This window comes from Simochromis diagramma, unplaced genomic scaffold (assembly GCF_900408965.1).
Source record: "Simochromis diagramma unplaced genomic scaffold, fSimDia1.1 OVJJ01000334.1, whole genome shotgun sequence".
In the NCBI taxonomy this organism is placed as follows: Eukaryota; Metazoa; Chordata; class Actinopteri; order Cichliformes; family Cichlidae; genus Simochromis; species Simochromis diagramma.
In genome coordinates, this window is record NW_024386764.1 from 5,314,583 (window position 1) to 5,331,120 (window position 16,538).

A 16,538-nucleotide genomic window follows, 5' to 3' on the forward strand; every position below is an offset into this window, starting at 1 on the left:
ATGCAAAAACAGAATAAGACAGAAAAGCAGTGAAAGGTAGGAACACGTGGATGAAGAATGTAGCAGAACAAAAAGGAAAAGGATTGAGAAAGCATGAATTTGTGCCCACCAGTGTAAAATCAGTTATTATGCAGGGTGCGAGGCAGCTTCTGGAAACATAATTGCTCCATCTAAAATGGCGGTGCACTGTGCAAAAATTTAGGGGCCCACTTACCGCTGGGTTGTTTTCAAAACCTTTTTAGCCTCATATCTTCAGCTGCTCCAGTGGCTTCTTTTTCTTCTTCTGCTTCTTACAACTCACTCGCTCGTACCTTTAAAGTAGATGGAAAGAGAGAGGGAAAATGACAGAGAAACATTAATGAAAGGGACTACTAAATGAACAACCTCCTCAAGTGGTGGGTGGGGGGATTCAACAAATGCTGTGATGAGTTTCTCTCGCTCTCCCTTCTTGGCCTTTTGTGACCACAGGACGGCAGTTCTCGGGCGAGGAGGAGGCTTGCTGCTGATTGCCTGAGAGCTATGGAGTGCAAATCTGCATGAAGTCCCTCCTGGCTTCTCTTGATCATTTTCTCCTTCACATCTCTAATGAGCCTGGTCCAAATCTGTGGGTGCATGCATGTGTGTAGGTGCATGCATGTGCGAATTTGATTGATACTTGTTTTGATATTCGCTCGTGCACAACAGGCTACTGCATTTATGGAATAAGTTGATGGTTTTAATATGAAATGTAATTGTAGGGATACATTCTTATTTTTGTGTGTCTGATGAACATTTTTTGTGTTTGTAATATTCGGCTACTTAAATATATATATATATATATATATTAAATGTGCATACTGTATATTGACATGTATTTTTAGTTTTGTGCTTTTGTGAGTTTCTTTGTATTTGGAGGCCTCACCGTAGCCTCACTCGATATTCAGTCTACTCTCAGCCAGGTCTACAGCTGTGGGTAGCAATAAGTCCACCCTAAGGAACTTCCACTGAGCAGCTGAGGAAGGTTATCTCAAGTGAGAAGTCAGAGGAGCTCATCATTACCCCGTGGGTAGAGACTTCTTTCAGCTAACAACATGAATATCATTAAGAACAGCACGACATGGGCATGATCAATATCATGTGGATATGGCAAGTCCTATGTGGACAGCTTCTCCAAATGCACTTCAGCAGTAGTTTTGTACCATGTTTATCAGTGTCACTCTCTTTGTTGGGTATAATTGATTAATAATAGCACTCTAAGGATACATTACAGATTCAATTGTGCTGTTACTTGGGTTACAAAGACAAAAACAAAAGAACAAAAAAAGGCTTTTCTCTTTGCTCCCTGTGCACGTGTTTACAATCAGCTGATTTCAGTGCAGGGACTAGGAAAATCTGCAGCTTTTGAGGAGTAGCGTTGCACAAAAGGACAAGAGTGTGACTGTAAAGTGCCAGTTGTGTCCAGGACAGAAGTAACTGCATTACAGTGCTAACACAGCACTGAATCTTTGCAATCAACTTTACAGACAGCATGCTAGCTCAAAGTCGGTGAAGAACCTAGAGTGATTTTAAAGTTGAGTTTTATGGCGACCTCAGCCCAACAGCCAGAGCCAGATCTTCAACAGGTAACAGTGACAAGACTCAGGATTCTCCATTTCTGCCTCTACATGTTTCTATGGAGAAATTGCAGTGGCAATCGCTTTGCTTTGTGTTCACACTTCAGCACATTTTAAACGAACGATCGTCTGTATGTTCTCATTAGGATCTCATTAGGATCGTTGTGTGGGACTGCGGACTAGCATACATATTGTTAACTACTAATTATAGGCTAAGTTTCAGAGTAAAGTGAAATCAATGTAACAAATTATTTTCACCTGGCAGTAAATAAGTTACAATACGATTACTTATTAAAAGTAATCGTATTGGATCTGGTTGATATCATTGACTGAATGTTAATAGCAGCTACTAGAATCAGAGGTCATCTGATTATCAACCGTACTACAATATAAATATACCTGTGATCGAGGCATGATGCTGAAATGGAACAGCACTATAAATTATATTTAGAAGTGTTAGTCCTTTGTGTAATTTACTCACTCAGAGTCCTCTCAAAACTTTCTGTTGATCTGACAACTTTGTACATTTTTTTTCAAAAGAAAGGATACCAAATTTCCACTGACTACTATTTGTCCTCATCCTGATGTTATTGACTTCTCTCCTCCTCCCCCACTGTCTCACGAACTGGGCGCTGCCTGTAGACAATCTCCAAGCATCCTCTGTGGGCTTTATTACCTCGACGGCTGACCGTCAACATGATCCTTCATTCTGACAGGCCACCGGGGTCAGGCTGGCCCTCACTGGCCAATCAGTGTCAACTAACAGGCTAGCTGCAGTAGGAGTCCCTGGTATACTAACTACAGCACAAGGGAGAGTAGAAATTGGATGTGTGTGTAAAAATATTTTTTCAGATGATACTGAGAAACTGTAATGTGTTTGTGTGGCCATGCATATCAGAAAGAGTGCAAAGTGCTTCACAGAATGGGCTTGAAAACAAGTACAGAGCATAGTTTTAGTGATTTTCTGGGGGGAAAAAGTCACATATACAATAAATATGGCTGTTTCCGCACATGAGCATACACTCCTGTGTGTCACTTGGAAAAAAAATGTGAGGCCAAATTCTGCAATACTCCCACACGCCTGGCTGCCAAGACGAGCGCGGGGGAATTTGTTTAATGTACAGCATTTATTCACTGCACACACGCTGTTGCACTACCGCTTCCTACATTGCATGAGACACTCCCTTGACCGGGCAAGTTGCCATTAATCAGCCAGAATGAAGAGCTAGTTGTATAGCATGGGAGCTAAAATACATTCAAAGTCAACATCCAAGAAAGTGGGAATCTTGCCCACCATCTTAACAATTGCATGCTCTAAGTGAGAGCGCAACTCTCTGATTGATTCTTTTTTTTTTTTTTTGGTTTTGTTTTTGCTACACAACATGGGTTAAGTTACGCTTTGTCCAATCATGTGGAAAGCAGCTCCGGTTTGTTTTCTCATGACCCTGCAACATATTGGCATTGAATTTAGTCACCGTGCTGAGACAGATGGCCGAGCATCATGGTGCATGGCAAATTGGGAAATGAAAACATGCATGCTCAGAAATGGGTATATGTGGTTTCTTTCCAGCAATGTGGTCACATAGGGTGCATTCAGAATAGAAGAACAAGGAACTGGGAGGCTCTAAGCATCCACATGAAAAAAAAAAAAAAATGGCAACACAAAAAGAAGAAAAACACAAGGATGACCTACTCTTTGCAAATGTCAACAGGTATGCTGCTTGAAAAGTAAAATAAAAAAGCACACATCTCAACCAGATGATGAAATGTCAACACAATTTCTACTTCCATGTCACAAAAGTAAAGACTATATTTTTCTCTGAATGAAAATATTATGTTGCTATGGCAGCACCTGATGTCTCTTTTTCCTCACCTTACACTCAGCCACCCACCTCCTCTGCCTCCATTGTCCTCCAGGTATTAAAAGACTAAAAATCAGATCTTCGCTGGGTAAGGAAAAGAAAACAGAAAGGAGAAGACAAATGGCCTGAAGAGAAAGAATGGCAAACGTGTGAGGGGTTAAGTTGATGTAATCAATAGAATGGTATTGGTCAAGGGAGATGAGAACGGGTGGAGAAGGGGACTAAGGTGGAGGATCAAGTTAGGAGAGCAGATAGTGAAAGGAGGAGTAAGGTGAGATCAGATGAAAAAACAAAGGGTTGAGCGGAGAGAAGTCAAGGGAAATGAGGAAACTAAAAGAGCAGCTTCTGTGTGACTGATTGACTGATTTGAACTTCTAGTGGTTCTCCCACAGTACACACTTCTCAAATGATATGCCACAGGTGTTTGAAATCCAACTTTAGATCTGTTCTCAGCTACTTCTCAAAAGATGTGCTGACAAAATAAGACTTTAACACACTGGAGCCTAAACTCAAGCTTTATAGAAGTGATGTGGAATTGGATATTATAATCTTTTTCCTCCCTCAAAAGTTTGTCAAAAGATTACAGACACAGGTGCTAACATTACAAACTTAGCTTCTGTTATTGTTCCTATGATCATTTTATTACAATAAGACAAAATTGACAGAGAGACACAGCCAGTGGGCAGCTTCCTCTTAAAGAAAGGACTCATTTTCAAATTCCATGAGAATATTTTGTCATTTGAAACAACCAATTTTTAGTTAAAGTTCATATCCCACTTAAAAATGGATGCTACCCCCCAGAATGTATTCCTTTTTGCCTAATTTATGTAGGCTTCTTGACCTTGCTGCAAAGATAAATTCGCTATTGTCCTCAATCCAGTTATAGTGCGTCGAATAGGTTTTTATATAGTCATAACATGTAGCTGTCAGCATGCTTGTGTTTCTGAATATAATGTCCTTGAGAAAGTCTAAGTCTGACCACTCATTAAAAGTACTGGTTAAATAGAAAAATACAGGAGAAATTATAAATCTGGGAAGCACTGCTGGATTTCAAAACCTTTCAGCAAAGTAGGCAGATACCAGTTCAAACATGCTTTGGACTCGAGCTCTGAAAAACTAACACATGAAGTTTAATAACTGCCTGCCTTCCTTATTTTATTACATCAAATTCTCTATTCTAGGATGTTAATAATGAATGACAAAGAATGAAAATGACCATGTGCTAGTGTACTGTGTCTAGGAACCCACTGGCTATCATCTGATGACTTATCCCCCAGGGTGGCCAATATTTTTGTGCCAGTGGACAGCCAGGCCAAGACTTTCTGCGTTGTGCTCAAGGCATCTATAAAAATATAGATGAGGATATAAAATAAAAGATAATTTTTTAGAAAGCTAAGTCTGTTTCCACCATTACCCAGTGGTTCTGACAATGCAACGTAGCAAATGTCTTTTCTATGATGGGCTGTTTATCTGCATGTGGCTAAAGCTTGCTCACTGTTGATTGGGTAATACTATTGGTGCTAAATAGGCTGTACCTTTGCATACAGATTGCATACAGAACTGTGATGTGTCCATAATATAGTTAAAAAAACCCTCTTCTCACTCATCACCACCAGAAAACTTTGAGGAAATTAGCTTGGCAGTGGTTTAAAAGTGCAATTTAATGGTTTTATTAAGGAAAATCGGTTCCCTCTAAAACACTTTGATCAGCATGTTTGTCACAGTGCCTCAAATTCAATAAAGTTTGCGAGAGGTTTCTTTCAAAACAAACAGAACACACTAAACAAGACAGATTTCCCCCGAAAGCCTCATTATTCTCCATGGCTTCTAACTAATCCTGTACCTTTGTGCTCTGTCAGAAAACCTTCTCACACTCAGACAACACAATTCTGTGATGAAACACTCCGGCTACGAGGCCACGAGCCACTCTGAGTGAAGTTTCATTAGCAGAGTCTGTTTTGAGCAGATAAGTACAACAGAGTCCAATATACTTACACGTTCACAGCAGATCCCCAGTCATAATTGCTGCCGTGTAACATGGGTTAGAAAGTCTGTGAGGTGAACCGTCTTATGCACACACAGAAGTGCTCTGTGCTTCTTTGAGCTGGCAGTGCATTCATGCACTTAAATCTTCTTGTCATTAAATTTTTTTTTTTTTTGGTTTTGCACACTGGACAATTGTGAATCGTGTGTGTATGTCCAGCAGCAAATGTGTCTATTGGCATGCTGTGTGCAGTGACTGATATTCAATTAGTCCACCTGCCACCTCTACATGGCTCGGCATTCCAGCGCTCAGTAAATCAGGCCGACTGACAGCACACAGGTCGATATTAATATTAACGCCTCTATAAATAATGTTATTGTAGGCCCCCATGTTAATGCTTCATGATATGATGGGCATGATAAAGTAAAGCGTGTTCTATTGTGAAGGTGCAGGGGGTTTAATAGGGAGAGAGACAGACTAAGTCCCCTTCAATGTCCTTCGATAGAAACGTTGGTGACACTGGGTTGGAAAGGAGCCGAGGTGGTCACAGCTGTGTTCCCGAACTTGAATGGCTGGGGGAGGAGGCGGGGGGTGGAGAGGTTTGGAGTGTGTATTGTTCGTGCGCATGTGGTGAATTTGCGGAGAGTTAGAGCGAGGGGTGGTTGGGAATGGACACAGTGGATTAATTATTATAATTCATCTCCCGGGCCACATGTTTATGGCTCTACTCAAATTATTGTCTGACTATCTGATTTCCATTTTGTACACTGCAGTGTATGCACTTTGTGTGTATTCGTGACAGGAGAGGTCCGTGGTTGAGTAGACGAATGGCTTTGCTATTTTGTGACAATTGCCCATATTTCACCGTGACAGCAAACATATCACTGTAGCGTCTTTATGTGTTCGCTGCAAATCTCCAGATTAGCCATTGGCTGCAAAGAGATGGCCGTCATTAAACCAGGCGGGGTGTCTGAAATGTCAGCTTGTTAACTTGACCTTGCAGGCAAAACTAGGGCATCAGTCATTACATTTAGAGAGGGCAAAGCTTCAGTACCAGTGTGAAAATAATAACTTCCTGAAGGACAACAATATGGGCTTGCCATCTCATTTAGCATTTAGTGTTACAGTAGGATGTTTTTGGTTTTCTCTGACTCGGTCAGTTCTGTACTTTTCTACTTAAACGCGTCTTCCATGTAAATCCTCAGCTCATCTACTTTCTCACTTCAGTAAATCTAGCAAACAGAGTTCAAGGGAATAAAAACATCAGTAGTTGCTACTGATGTGTTTATTAATTAATTTATTTATTTTTCAACCTCAATTCACATCCCCTCCACAAAAGATGCTGCTCAGCATGCAAATTCAAACTGGTGATGCTACCGTCCCAAGGATCCTTGAACCCTAAGCAGCATAATTTGTGCCCTGACCACAAACACACTCAAAAATTCATGCCCAAGGGTAAAAGTATTGTCAACAAAGCATCAAGAAACTCTGTGCAGTCCAAGCATGAAATAATCCACAAACAGTATGTCTGTGTAGGTTCTCGCTCATGCAGGTCATGGTATTATAAGGAGCTTGGAAAGAACAGCAACTGGACTTCTTTCTTGAAGACGTTTCACCAAAAACACTGTGCAGTAAAAAACAAACTAAAATTATCTTTTAAAAAAAAAGCTAATGTTGTCCCCTTAGAAAACCTCCAAAATAATTAAATACATAAGTCACTGCAGAGAGATATTAATCAATACACAGACACACACACACACAAACAAACACTTGGTTATACGGTGTAATTTTGCAGTTATAAATGAATGTAGAGAATTCTGGGACAGATTTCCAAACCTCCAATAGCTTCATACGTGCACAGTTGCACACAACAAACGCTGACCAGCCCTGGACCAGGGGTTTTGCAAAGCCTGGATCATCCCCGCTAATCCACACTCATTAAGGATGAACTCCATGATAGCATGCCACCAGCCTCCACAGCCCCCACCACTTTTACCCCACTTTTACGCATTTGCTGCACTCGCGCGTATAAGTGGCTGGCAGCTTTTGATGGCGATTTTAATAAATTACTGTAGATTGTAGCAGGCATGTTTGTTCCTGCTGCATGAGTAAACAGAACACCTGCCACACCTGTCGGCGCTAATCAGGCCTGGTTTAATTAAGAGTGACAAAGCTTTTATTTCATGCCGGCGAAGGGGTGCGTACTTGACCGAGGGATGTTGAGCACTCTTTTCCTGCACTCCTCAGAGAACCACATCTTCAGATGGAGAGGGTAAGTCAGGATGAGACAAACTGGGTGACAGAGCTGGTGAATCATTTTACTCTGGTAAAATGTAAAAGGATTTTTAAGCAAAACTTCATTTTAATTATTAAAACACTTCTATTGTTCCCTGGGATAGAGAAGAAATAGTTTTTGCACTCAACAGATTTTACCCGAGGACTTGCACATAAATAGAATGTTCATTCTCTGTGCTCCTCCACATCAGAGAGAAGGTCACTGCTGAGTGGAGTCTACCTACAAGCCCCTTGGGCTGAAAGAAAAAAAAAAAATCCACCCGGATGCTTCCCTTCAAGCGTTGTGCCTCCAAAATAACTCTTCCTCTGCAGGGTTCTTAAATAAATTACAGATATGCTATCCTCCCAAGATGTGATCTCTGTTCTCCAGCACAAATTAAAAATTTAAGCCCATTTAGGTTGGTGCCCGGTGTAACTTGAATCAGTGTGGTTGTGAGAGGGTGGGGCTGGGGGGGAGAGTCAACCAGAGTTGTGTCACAGCAGTGCTCAGTAGTGATGCATGTTGCTTTAGGCACTGTATCCGAGAGAGGAAGCAGGGTGGCCTGAAGTTAGACAGAATATCTTGTAACTATAAGGTCACAGGCTTGATCCAAACACACAAAGCTTTTTCTGCCCACAGCTAGGTGGTCTTACATGTCAAAGTGTCGAGGCACCAAACTCGGACATGTAAAACCACCAGCTGTGCAAAAATGTACAACTTCAAGAAGCTCAAACCACATCACATACATTTTAATGTGAGCCAGCCTAGCCTCAGATTCACACAGACGGTGAAGCTCAGCCACCACATGGAAATGAGACATCATGTGTTAGGCTGTTGAAACTAAGAACAACAGTGCTGGAGGATCAGATCTACAGGTAGTCTGACTGTGAAATCAGAAAAGTCCAAATAATCGCAGAGATTTGGATCACTCAAATCAATTAACGAGCTAAACAAATTCATTTGTCCTTTCGAAGACAAAGGCAGCACGCCAAGAGAAACAGGATTACCACCACTCTCTAATGCTTGATTATCAAAAATAAATAGTCTATTAAATACACCAGAGGATTGCCTGGGAGGCTTGCATATCAGCACAGCACATCCGATTTATTTAATGTTCTAGAGATGGGTAGAGACCAAAAAGGCTAATTAAGTGTGAACTCTACAAAAACATTATCCAATAGAACAGGATACACTGTGCAAAATAAATGTTCTCTGATCATTAAGCAGTAGAAAGCTAAAGACGTGTGTGTGTGTGTGTGTGTGTGTGTGTGTGTGTGTGTGTGTGTGTGTGTGTGTGTGTGTGAGTGTGAAAAAGAAAGAAAAAAGAAAGAGAGACAGAGACAGAGAGAGAAAGAAAGAAAGAAAGAAAGAGAGCTCGATAGAGAGAGGAGTATGTGTAATAGTGGGGGCCATTTAATAGACTCAACCTCACTATGAACCCAGAGAAAGCGCTTTGTCATTTGACCTTCATTAACATCTTCTATTCATTGCTCCAACTCGGTGATAAATCAGGGAATGGCTTCTATTGTATTTTCCAGTGTCATGCAGTAAAGCATCCTTCCTTACCTGGCTTTCATTAGCTTTTGTCTCTTAAACAATAACCAGAGCCTTGATCGAACACAGGTTTTATAAGGTATTTGCCTTGTGGGCACTTTGCTAACAGAACTTAAACTGAAATCAGATCAAGAGGCATTTCAGCAAAGGTCCAGAGGAAGAAACACAACCCTGGTGTAAAGGCAGCTTTAAGTGTTTTCACGTGAAGCTGTTAATGCTATAAAGACGAGCCCTTTTAACCTCACACTAAAGATAAAATCAGAAAGACCTGCAGATTAAAAAAAGGCCTTCCTTTTGGAAGAGGAGACTTTCTACAGAGGAGTGGCTTCTCTCCATTGAAGCATTGCTGGATTAACCTAATCAGAAGATTAATCAGACTTGAAACACTGGAGGCTGTGCCGGTGGCCTCTTTACCTCTTTATCCGACTGTGCCAGGCAGCAGAATTAGGCTAGAGTGCAGGGAGATGGTGTTCCCACAACCCCTCTCTCTAGAGCTCTCAACTTGCCAAAACATCTCAGAGGATGAAGTGGAATTAGAACCTCCTAGTTTGCCCTCACTGACCTTTTCGAACTTGGTCCTCCAGATGTCTCGTTGCCATTCAGACAAGAGCTCATATGTTTATCATTTGTGGCACAGCACTTTGGGAATTACTGTATTGGTGCAAAAATACTATTGCCTGTTAAATTGTGTTATTTTTGGCTTTTTTTTCAAAATTCAGAATCAATTAAGGAAATGGGAACAAACTGTGTGTTAGCAACAAAGTGGCTAAAGATACCATTCAATATCGGTTACTTGCTTAGTTGTCTGGTATGTACAGAAACAAAATTGGTTCATTCCTCAAGTTAGATGCCTTTTTTGTGATTGAATGGTTCAAAGGCCACCCAATCTTGAAAAGAAACAAAAACAAAAAATAATACAAAAAAAACTCCTCTGAAAATGTTTAGCTACAGGGATGAAAAGGAGTGACCACTTTAACTAAGTCTGGCTACTTGGAAGAAAATATTAAGAAATGACAAGTAGCGCAAAAATGTTGCACAGCACTGTATTTCACACATCACATGACTTGAACATTAAATGCACCCGATGATCAGGATCACCCAAGAGGATACTTGACTAGATTGCTGTCTAACTCAGCTGCGAACAGGCATCGGAGTAACAGGCCACTGCGTGCAACCGTCCGACCCTGCAGAGATTTAAAGATGCAGTGAGCCAATTGTCCTCAAAACTGGTGGAAATTAGCTCATGCTGTGCCATGTTTGTCTGACCTTCTAATAAAAGATCAAATCTGAGAGGCTGGATGCTTCATATTTTTTTTAAACCAGTGATCACATGGATATAAGCGGAAAATTTGGCAGACTGAAAAAAAAAGGTATTGTTAATCCGCATTGAATAAACAAATAAAACTTAGTGTGTATTTATCTCTCTCCATCTGTCTGCCTTAAATTATCCTGCAACTAATCTCACCACCTAGGCTCCAAAAAAAAAGAAAAGGACTACAGCACATGTCCACGTTAAAAAACCCAGAGAAACCTGCAGTGTAACAGGGAGGGCATCATTGATCCTATCTCTCTGGTTGCCAGGTCATCGATTGCAGCATGCAGCTGTGTTACTTGGCACACCTTGCTGACTCCAGCTACAGCCTTGAATGTGCAGTCGAGAGCATGATGCCCCCCCCCCTCCCAACCTTATTTTTTCTTTAGCCGGTTGACCAAAACACGCAGAGAACTGTGTGTGTGGCGGGGTCTTAGGCTGTCCTTACTTGAGTGGGATCATAATTTTTCAACATTTTTTCCTCAAACATGGATCATTATGCTGTGGAAGCAGATGAGATGGACGGGGTCAAAATACAACTAGAGCCACGAGGAGAGGTATACACCCCTTGAGGTACACACAAATGGGAGAGCCAGTGGAGGGACTGAAGAGAAAAAGAAAAAAAGCCGAAATAAATGGAGAGTCCAATTTTCATCTTTTCTACTTCCCTGAGATTTATTGATCTTAGAATCCTATCAAGCCTTCTTCTGGATGCTTAAGTAAAACAGACATCAAAGATAAACTTTTTGTCTTTTTTCCACTCCTCCACATATGCCCTTCCTACGCCCACCATTCTATCTCCCAACATCCAATATGAATACACTTGAAAGAGCATGTGAGGAAAAGAAGAGGAGAAGTGAAAAACCACTTAAAACGAGTAGTGGCAGGATGCAGCTAATAGCCGTCTGATCAGCAAGCGTTTCATCTTTGCCACATTATCTCTAAATTCAATATTGGCTCTTCAAACACTCTGAAGGGGTTGTTGTATCTAAACTCTCCTGCTATTTATGAATCCAGACTACACTTAGTTGATATTCCACCCTTTTGTTGACGTCCCCTCTGTTTTTCCTCAATCCCTCACTGAGAGCGAGCTGATGCATAGAAATCGTCGTCTGTTGTATGTTAGACACTTGTCTGTCACCGCACAGCCAGTCCTGTTATTGACTCTGACAAATTCCAGGATGCTGCTGATAATGGCGTGACAAATGGGCGCCACTCTTTCTCCTTCAACAACCAGTACATCTCCCTGTGCCCCCCTGTCACCCACCTCTACTAGATTCTATTATGTGATAGGATATCATATTCTGGCTCAGTACGATCAGGAAGAGCTTTGTAGAAAAGAATTCTGATGATATATAAAAATTAGTGCTATGGTAAAAAGCACAGAGAGCCCCAGAATCTTGGGACCAAATTTTAAGGGACAGCATATAATAATGACTTGAAAAGTAACATCTTTACAACAAACTGGTGTGGTCACATAACCAAACTAGAAGGGCACTTGGATACTGCTGGCTTGGATTTAGGTTTGCACAGAAAACTTACTGGGCTCTTCATTTGCTCATGGTTTGGTGTTTTCATTACACTTATAATAATTTTTCACAATCCTGCTGACAAGAAGAACTAGAAACTCCACTCTGCCTGTCACCCTGGCACAGGACTGCATGACAAAGGTCTTTTCATTGCTAGATTTAATTTCTAAAAGAGAAAGATGGTGATCATGTTGGAAAACATGGTCAAAGATGAATCAGAACCTAATGGATGTTTAAAACTGACACTGTGACTAGAAATGAAAAATTTAATTACTGTTTATTTTTATGTGCAGTTATTTGGTTCTGCCTGAAGCTCTACAGTAGCCATTAAGATATCTCGTTTAACTACACTGATCACACAACATGCAATAAACTATTATCCAGGAAGGATAATGGTTTATTGCACACGCCTGGGATCCACTTTACCTTTCACCTTATGATAGCCAGGAGAGGCTCTAGCCCTTCGGTAAAACTATGTGGATAAGTGAGAATTTGTAGATGGCTCAATGAATAATTTGACTAAACTGGATTTGGGTTTTAGTAACAGCAAAACAAGAATTGAAGGATCTAATTTAAGGAGTTTGAAATAATTCTTTTACTGAATCAAGACTCAGTCAAGGGCTTAACCTGAGGACAGTTTTAATGTAACAAAGATTTTAACTGTAAAGGAATGACTGAGTGACAGCTTACCTGTCTGCAGTGAACTACGTTACATTTACTGTCCCCACCAATTTTGTGACTGCATCAAGTAAAAAAGAAAAGTAATACATAATTTATGAGGTGGTAGCTGATGGGCTATAGCCATAAATGTATACACAAATGGATCCTGCCACAGAAAGTAAGCACACAAAGCTGTGGGTTTCCTGAGTCTCTGACCATTTTACCTAAATCAATATATTTTTGCTTATGATACAATTTTTGCCTAATTTGAAGTGATAGCACTCATATAGTGATTTTTTTTTTGTCCTAGGATTGTGTGGATATTGTGATGCGTTTCCCGAGTGTATCTCCTCTGGAACAGTGCCTTCTCTGTGCCCCATGACCTCAATCATGCACAAGATAAAAAATATGTTCAAAAAGAATAAGAGAAAAGATGAAAGGCAACAACACAAATTAATCAAAATGTGGGAAGGATCTGGATTTCATCTGTATGCAGTAACATTTCCTGCACTCAGTATTAAATTTTTTTCCTCTCTGTTGCCACTGACTGGGCCCATCGCTCTGAGAAGACTGATATATTCTTTTTTAAAACTAACACTGACTTGGTGGTTGTTAAGCCATGTTCAAAGCTCCACTTCTCTCTAAATCTCTAATTTGGTTCATATAATATTTATATATTATAAGTTAATACAAATGAATTTTCAACTTAATGGTCTGCAGAATTCCAGTAACAAAACTCCTTTTCTAACCTCTATTAAGAAGAGACCATGTAACAGTTACAAACAGCATAAGAAATGTACCTTTGCTGGTTTGCAGGATTTTTTTTTATATCATCAGTAACTAAAAGTTACTTCATAATGCAACTGTGGGAGGGCAAGTCCCAGTTTCTCCTTGTATGCTCATCTGAACAGAATTACTAAGCACCTTTTTGAAGCTGGATTCCCACTGATGCTGTGTCTCTGAGAGGCCTGTTGAGCAACATTACACAGTCATACACATGCAGACAAAATGCAGAACAGGTGTTGCCATTCAGATGAACGCTATTATCACACTGGGGTACACGTCACTATCTCAGTGGGGTGATATAAACACACTTTTCTGTGCTAAGAAAATAAGTGCATTCCACATGTGCAAGCATTTTATCTCAGAGACAATAGGCTAACAAAGAGTAACCCAGCAGCATTCGAGGGAGCCAGAGGGGGATGAATGATAATAGTCAAGGCTAAAATGAATCATTTCAGCAACCTATTGTCATGATATGTGCACATAAAGAAAAGTAATAGTACATGCTATAAGACTTACAAGCTATCCATTTTCTATTAGCTGCCTATCCTTACTGTTCAAACATAATTCTTGGTTTCTGCTTGTAATGCCTGTTTTCATGCAGTGGTTTCACTTATCTATGACAAACTCTGCCAACAAGGCAGTGGAAGTCGAAGGTGCTTCAACGTGGCTGTAGTTCAGGTGAGGATGTCATGGGTGGTGCAGGATACAAGCCCGGCCAGGTCACCTGGGTGAGGCTATCTTATGTTGAAAGACCCAAGAACACCACATGATGCAAGGAACCATCACTGATGATGTGTCCGATGGTTCAAGGTGATCTACAGTATGTTAAAAGCAGATTTTCTCATGGGTCCAATATAACCTTTCAGTAGGTGAACGCTGGTGTCCAAAAGGCATGACAGCTTTAGAAAGGAGCATGCTAATGTTCGGTGTGGTTTGTGCCCCTCGGTGCTATTTAGCACAGTGTGATGAGAGTTCATCGCTACACATCCTGCTTGTCTCTCTGTCTGAGAGTGAGTACAGAAATAGTCTTTGTCACCAACGACACAGCAGGGCACCTTTCACACACCATGTCCAACACGACTGGTCCGAGGCGCCAATACGTATGCCAGCGTGTGTAATGTCGCAGGGTATTGTCAGCTTACGAAAGCATGTCTGTGTGCCAATATCTGTTTTTCTTTAGTGTAGATAATCAACAAATAAAAATAAACTGCATCTCTGGCTTCTTCATTTCAAACCTGTGTTTGTTGCATATTAAAAAAGGACACTGACAAATTCAATAAATTCAACAGTTCTAACAGACAAATTGATTAATGATCTTTCAGAGGGATATTGATATGGCAGTGCACCAATACTATCAGACCATTTCAATCTGACCTGAGCCAGACTGTGGCCAAAAGTCAAATGGGGAAAACATTGAGCACTGCACAGAGTGATACACTAGAGCAGAAGAAAAATGATCTGCAAGGGTGAAGGAAGCAGTAATAGATAAGAGGATTACTCCATTACTATCTACCCAGGGGGGTGTTACCCAGGGGCAGAACATCACGATTAAAAAGGGCAAGACCTTGATTTCCTCCTCCCCGCAACCTAGTTGTTCATTGTTTAAGTGAGGCAAAGTTGCTACATGAAATACTATCCCAGTCTGTACAGGGCAAAGGCATGTTTTTAGCTCAGGATCAAATTCAGCCTTCTGAAGTGTGACCTTGATCTCTCAGTAGGGTTGTGCCGATCTTGGGGATTGACAAATTCACAGTATTCTGTAATAGCTTGCCATTAAGGATCATAATATATAGCATTTTCCCATTAATGCATTAAATTATTTAATATTATTTCTCATTTAAATTAATTAGCCTTGCAAAATTATCACCCTCCCCAACACTTGTCTCAGAGTGACAATGAGTATATAAAGAAACCTACATCATACCATAACAAAACGAGAAAATAGAAGTTATTTCTTAACCAATTAAAATGTGGTGTTTCCCCAGGGAGATGAGAGAAAGTACTGCATGACGACAAGTGCAGGTAAAGCTAGCACTTTAGCTGTATTGGCATCCAGGGTGGTAATCTTTTAAAATCTCTGTGCAATCTGACAGAAAGAGAAGTTGAATATTCCTCATAACAACACTGATGGCTATCTGTTATCTATAAAGATGTAACTCCATAATGCTCATATAAGCATTTAGACTTCCTTTCCCCAAGCATGTTACATGACGCTAACATTTTACACACAAAAAATGCATATTTAGTTAGACAGACTATGTTTTGTCATGTTGCTCCAGTTATTTTTGTGTCGTTGACTGGGGCTGGGCTCTAGCTTTGGTTTTACATGAAGACATCAAGAATGCTTGGGTCCCTGAAACGATAATTACTGTCAATCAAACAGCTAGCTCATAGCACAGACAGGAGTTAATTTATGCTAGCTAGTGATTGTTATTTGGTAAGATAAACGTGCACCTGCTGTCGCTGGCTTCATTTAGTTAAACTGCAACTGCAGTTTAACTGTATTTCCTCTTGGTCCAGGTAAAGCTACAATAGTCATGTGTATTCTTAAGGCTCCAATGAATTTCCCTGCTTTGAAATGTGCTGAGGTTTCTATCCCAATAAATTACAGTGAGTGAGCAGGTAGAGTTTTGTTGCTTTGCTTTAGGATAATTTGCAATGCCATCCTGTTGATGGATAAACATTGGCACTTGTGTGGTTTTAGATTTTAGGAATAAAGCATCTATGGGCATATGTTCAAAGTCTTTGAATAGATTTGTGACAGCAGGAATTTCAAAGCATTTCAGCAAAAGGCAAACTATTAGGACAAGTCCATAAACACGACTGGATTGCAAAATAAGAAGTATTTGACACCACGTTGAATCATTAACTAAAGTAAAAGCACTTTAAACCGTGGGACACAAATCATTACCTTCACCATAATGATCAGAATTATATTGAATGCATCTATCAATAATGTGTTGTATGACTGTTATCTCATATAG

At 40.4% G+C, this 16,538-nt stretch overlaps 1 protein-coding gene across 11 annotated transcripts in view; it reads right to left on the bottom strand.

Annotated features, from left to right (window-relative positions):
• The window catches only part of ptprsa (protein tyrosine phosphatase receptor type Sa), a 223,089-nt gene that overhangs the window by 183,757 nt on the left and 22,794 nt on the right, over positions 1–16,538 (bottom strand). For all 11 annotated transcript variants that reach the window (XM_040032829.1, XM_040032837.1, XM_040032809.1 and 8 more), the window contains exon 2: positions 215–311. The gene's annotated coding sequence lies outside the window, so the exon portion shown is untranslated. The remainder of the gene's footprint in view (positions 1–214; positions 312–16,538) is intronic.